We start from the raw sequence: 5,802 nt of genomic DNA, 5'->3' as shown, positions 1-5,802 counted from the left end.
TTATAGTGTGCCTGACGGCGCGCAGATGTCTCACTAAAATCCTTCAAAGAGTCAAGCAGTTGCTCTTCGGTATAGTGAACTGGGACATGGCGTATCTTGTCAACATTTCTTGTATATGACGTAGGAATGGATGGCTTGACTCCCAAACCAGCTACTTCACTCAGCGACAGCAGGTGCCTAGCAGATGACACAGAAGCAACGTTAACAGAGGAGCTTCCGTGTCTTTCGCGCAGAATGACTATCTTTTCCTTGGCTGCAGAAACAATTGCTGACGCAGCGCGATTTAGATTCACTTTCCAAAAGTTACGGCCCTCCTCTGATAAGCGGGAAGCAACTGCGATTTTCTGGGGTCGCTTCTCCTTGTACAATACGCAAATGAAAGGCACATCATAGAGGGCACATTATCACAATCAGTATCGTCATCGCTTAGCTCGTAGGTCGATGTTTTTTTCTTTTTCGACGCGGCATACCTTGGCTTCGCTTTCGCTGATCTCGGCCATGTTCACGGGATGTGCGCCGGCACTTCCTGCGTCGTCAAGAACTAGTCTGGCCGGCTTGATGATATTAGAATATTAGTCGCATGTTGCCCTACATTCGGCCGTTGAGCCGATTCTGTGACACTCATGTGCCTCACAACATGCAAGCGGTCATAAGGCTCCTGCCGGTGTTTGCTGCCTACCGCCGTAGTAGCTCTAGATGCGCTATGACTCGTAGAATAACGTCACGTTATTGTAGCTGGCATCGTCGTCATCACCTAGCTGCTGTCGTCACATGCAGGCTCACGTCACGCAGATGATTGCTCGCCTTACACAAACATGCTGGTTCATCTGGCAGCGCTTTCCGGAATCCAAAGCGTGGCTGGATATATAGCTGCAAGCCACGACGTTGCAGGTACCTGGATATCAAGGTACCTGTAAAGTGCTTCGAATAACATTGATTCCCGCAGCACTATCTTTTTCAATTGGTACTGAAAAAATAAAAATAGCAAAGAATAATCTTGTAGAAGGATATTACGCGCTACCTAATGCTGATATGATAATGATAACTTTAAAGGTACTGATACCTATGCACATGCGGGGGGGGGGGGGGGGTATTGGTCAAGAGTCCGATGGATTTCATAATTTCATTACAAGGGTGAGCTATACATAAATAGTAGTTGCAAATAAATGAAACCTAAGTAGAGTAGAGAGATGTTTTTTCCTGAACAGCTATTCTGAATGAACAATCATAAAGCTATCTAAAAGAAAGGACATGAGTGCCGATTGCTATACTAACGGCAACGACAACAAAGAGGACGGCACGACGACGACAATCTGCAGTGTACAGCCTATTTTGTAAAGCGAATTCAGCTTTTGGTTCTAATTTGCCTATTATAAAATTGTACCTTCAATTTTTTTTGCTTTACTTTGACCTGGTTCTTGGCCAATCACCCAGAGTGGGTAAGTGCCAATAATTTTAAGGGACCTACATTTGCATCAACTTGCACGGCACAATAGTGCAGCATGTAAAAGTGATAGGTATGGTAAAGTGCAGCGATCATAAGTTAGTGAGAGCTAGGATTCACCTCAATTTGCAGAGAGCAAGAATAAACTTGATGAAGGAAAACAGGTGAACCTAGAGGCAGTAAGGGTAAAAGCACACAAATTCAGGCTGGTGCTTGCAAACAAATATGCCGCCTTAGAACATAGAGATGGAGATGAGAATAGAGGTAATGAAATGAAACCGTAACTAGGCTGGCTTCAGAGGAAGCAATTGAAGTGGGAGGCAAGGCACCAAGGCAGCCAGTAGGCAAGCTCTCCCAAGTAACAAAGGACCTAATAAAGAAACGACAAAGAATGAATGTGACCAACTCAAGAGATAAGATAGAATACGTGGAACTGTAAAAAGTGATCAACAAGGCAAAAATAAGTGATATTCGAAATTATAACTTGAGAAAGACTGAAGAAGCCGTAAGAAATAGACGCAGCCTGAAATCAGCGAGAAGAAAACTTGACATAGGACAAACCAAGATGTATGCACTGAAAGATAAACAGGGTAGCATCATCAGCAATATCGAAGGTATAGTAAAAGCAGCGGAAGAATTCTATACTGGCCTGTACAGTACCCAGAGGACTCAGGATAACTCCCTTCGAAACAGTAATGAACAGGATACAAAACAAAAACTTCTCCTATAACTAGCGATGAGGTCAGAAGGTCCTTGCAAGATATGAAACGGGGAAGAGCGGCAGGAGAAGATGGAATAACATTCAATTTAATGAAAGATGGAGGAGACATAATGCTTAGAAAACTGGCTACTCTCTATACGAAGTGTCTATCGACTGCAAGGGTCCCAGAAAACTGGAAGAATCAAATATTATACTAATCCACAAAAAGTGAGGCTTCACTTCACTTCATTTTATTTCCTGAAAGACCCTCGTGTCAGGGTATTAGATAAGGGGTGGGACATATATAAATTAACAAGAGAATACAGAAAAAAATTTGAACGAGTTATACAAACAAAAATGATTATCGTGATGCAAGCGCACACGTAATTTGGTTAAGGAACATAGATAGGTATGTGATGGCAGCAAGTTCTTGGGGAAGGCCGTTCCAGTCACTAGCAATCCGGGGAAAGAATGATGAAGAAAAAGTTGTTCTGCGTGCTCGTGGTCGAGATACCTGCGGCTGATGTCCGGTGTGAAGAGAGAAGCGTGGTGGGGGACGGCAGATGTAGGGTTCCTGTGGTAGCTCGGAATAAAAGAATTTATGAAATAAGCATAAACTAGTAATGTCGCGACGAAGTGCAAGAGTAGGTAGGTTGGACTGCGATTTCAGAGATGATATGCTGATATCTTAAGAATACGAGGAATTAATGAATCTAGTTACCCTGTTTTGAACTGATTGAAGTGAATTAGCAAGGTATACTTGTTTCGGACACCAGATGGGCGATGCGTATTCTAATTTTGAACGAACTAGAGAGGTTAAAGAATTCAGAAGAATACAGGCCCATTAGCCTACTCCCAGTATTATATGAAATAGTCACCAAGATAATCTCCAATAGAATAAGGGCAACACTGGACTTTAGTCAACCAAGGGTACAGGCAGGTTTCAGGAAGGGATACTCTACAATGGATCACATTAACGTCATCAATCAGGGAATCGAGAAATCCGCAGAGTACAATCAGCCTCTATATATGGCTTTCATAAATAACGAAAAGGTATTTGATTCAGTAGAATTAAGCAGATTCAGCAGTCATAGAGGCATTACGTAATCAAGGTGTACAGACCGCTTAAGTAAATATCCTGGAAAATATCTACAGAGATTCCACGGCTACCTTAATTCTCCACAACAAAAATAGGACGTAATCTAGGGGTCAGACAAGGAGACACAATCTCTCCAATGCTATTCACAGCATGCCTGGAAGAAATATTCAAGCTATGAAACTGGGAAAGCTTAGGAGTAAGGCTCGACGGTGAATACCCCAGCAACCTTCGGTTTGCCGAGGACATTGTTCTATTCAGCAACGCTGCAGACCAGTTACAACAAACGATTGCGGAACTTGACAGAGAGAGTGTAAGAGTGGGGTTGAAGATTAATATGCAGAAGACAAAGATAATGAAGAATAACCGGGCAAAGGAACAAGAGTTCAGGATCGCCAGTCAGCCTCTAGAGTCTGTGAAAGAGTACGTTTACCTAGGCCAACTTCTCACAGGGAAACCTGATCATGACAAGGAAATTGATAGAATAAAAATGGGTTGGATCGCATACAGCCGACATTGTCACTTCCTGACTGGAAGCTTAGCAATTTCATTGAAAAGGAAGGTGTATAATCAGTGCATTTTACCGGTGCTGACATGGCGCAGAGACTTGAAGACTGACAAAGAAGCTTGAGAACAAGTTCAGGACCGCACAAAGAGCGATGGAACGAAGAATGCTAGGCATAACCTTGAGAGACAGAAATAGAGTGGTTTGGATCAGAGACAAAACGGGTATAGCCGATATTCTAATTCACATCAAGAGAAGAAAATGGCGCTGGGCAGGTCACGTAACGCGCAGGTTAGATAACCGTTAGACCATTAGGGCTACAGAATGGGTACCAAGAGAAAGGAAGCGCAGTAGAGGAAGGAAGAAGACTAGGTGGTGCGATGAAATCATGAAATTCGCGGGTGCTAGTTGGAATCGGTTGGCGCAACACAGGGGTAATGGGAGATCGCAGGGAGAGGCCTTCGTCCTGCAGTGGACATAAAATAGGCTCATGATAATGATGATGATGATGGTGCACAGCGCAACAAGCCTTATGTCGCATTGGTCACTCCGTATGTATTCATTGCTTACGACAGCGTTGAGCGTGCAATTTTAATACTCATTGCGACATCACAGCTTTCCTGGCTACATTATAGCTTGAGTCACTGAAATGCCGAAGTTAATTTTAGTGTTGTCAAGGCGTCTCTTCCTCTGATAGGTACAAGAAAATACGAGCTATACATCGAGGTGTTGTTCTCTCGCTGGTATTATTTAATATTACTGAGCGATGCATGCATAGATGAACGTGGTGCTCGACAGCTCATCGCCTGTGAAGGCAGTAAACGGTGAAAGTCATCAAGCCTGGAGTGACCTTGACTGAAATATGTGAAGTGCTGGGCTACGACGATGTACGCAATATTGACTTTGGCACCCACATTGTTGGCCAAATTATTGACTGAACCCTCCATGCTTACCGTCAACTGCAACTATGATACATTGGTGAAAGCGTTACGAGATGCCCCTAATACAGAGAGAAAGAAGACTGGGATATATTTCAGGCTTAGGGACGCTGGCCAGGGCAACCAAGAAGTCACGGAATCTTACGAAGTGGAGCTTGAAGGCAAGACATATCTGGTGAAGGCCATCCGCCAACTTAATGGTCACTTGATTGGTCCGTACTGGATTCACGCTGGGACAACAGTGGCTATTGTGACGGGTGGAGAAGCTGAGAGAATGGTGGAAGGTGAAGTGTACGCCACTGGTAGCTTCAGCGGCCAGGGCGGGGCGATGTGCATAACGACTTGGATATGCCTCAATACATAAATTTTGACTCTGGTTGTGTGTACCACTGAGGCTGCCACCTTCCAAGCAGCTGCTGGGCGTCGTCAACCAGAACTTTGGCACTCTGGCCTTCTGCTGCTGCTGGCTTGACATTTTAGGCCAGACCAAGTATCTCATGGATCTCAAGGATCGCTGCGTCGAGAGCACTGAGTACTCGTAGACGCCCTTGTGCGACACCAAGGGGTGTTACACGGCCCAGTTTAAGCACACCATCCTGCTACGCCCGACAAGCGAGGAAATCATCGGTTAAGGGACGGACAACTTAGACACCCCAAAGTGCTGCTGTTGTTATCGACCATCCCGCTGCCCTGCAGTGGTTGTTGCTGCTGTTGTAGTTATCTTAAATAATTCTGGCGCATACCGAAAGTGGGGCACTGCAGTGGCCTAGAACGAAATCGTAATCTTCATCCCTCTGGTGAGCACCACGTTCATCCCTGTAGTAGGCATCACTTCGAAACATCATCTTGCTTCGCACAATACTATGGCACCGATGTGCTAGTAATTACACTTAAGGCGATGACATTGCCTTCTTTCATTTTTGGCACGGCTGGTGATAATCACTTTCGTTTCCCGGTTTTCCAGGCGTGCCTTATCTACAATAGTGGTTGAAAATACAGATTTTACCCTCATTATTAGAAAGTGTGTGGCTCTAGTATAAGTTCAGTACCCCCTGTGTAATTTATGACGGATATATGGGCTCCAGCCCATTGATTATATTGATTCAAAAGGTCTACGTG

General features: G+C 44.5%; 1 pseudogene; it reads left to right on the top strand.

Moving 5' to 3' along the window:
• The first annotated feature begins 2,615 nt into the window (after positions 1–2,615).
• Positions 2,616–5,315, top strand: LOC126518520 (methionine aminopeptidase 2 pseudogene; annotated as a pseudogene).
• The last annotated feature ends 487 nt before the right edge of the window (positions 5,316–5,802 follow it).

The sequence above is a fragment of the Dermacentor andersoni genome, chromosome 1 (genome assembly GCF_023375885.2).
Source record: "Dermacentor andersoni chromosome 1, qqDerAnde1_hic_scaffold, whole genome shotgun sequence".
NCBI classification, from domain to species: Eukaryota; Metazoa; Arthropoda; class Arachnida; order Ixodida; family Ixodidae; genus Dermacentor; species Dermacentor andersoni.
Note: the sequence above shows the minus strand (reverse complement) of the source record. Positions and strands in the feature narration are given on the sequence as shown.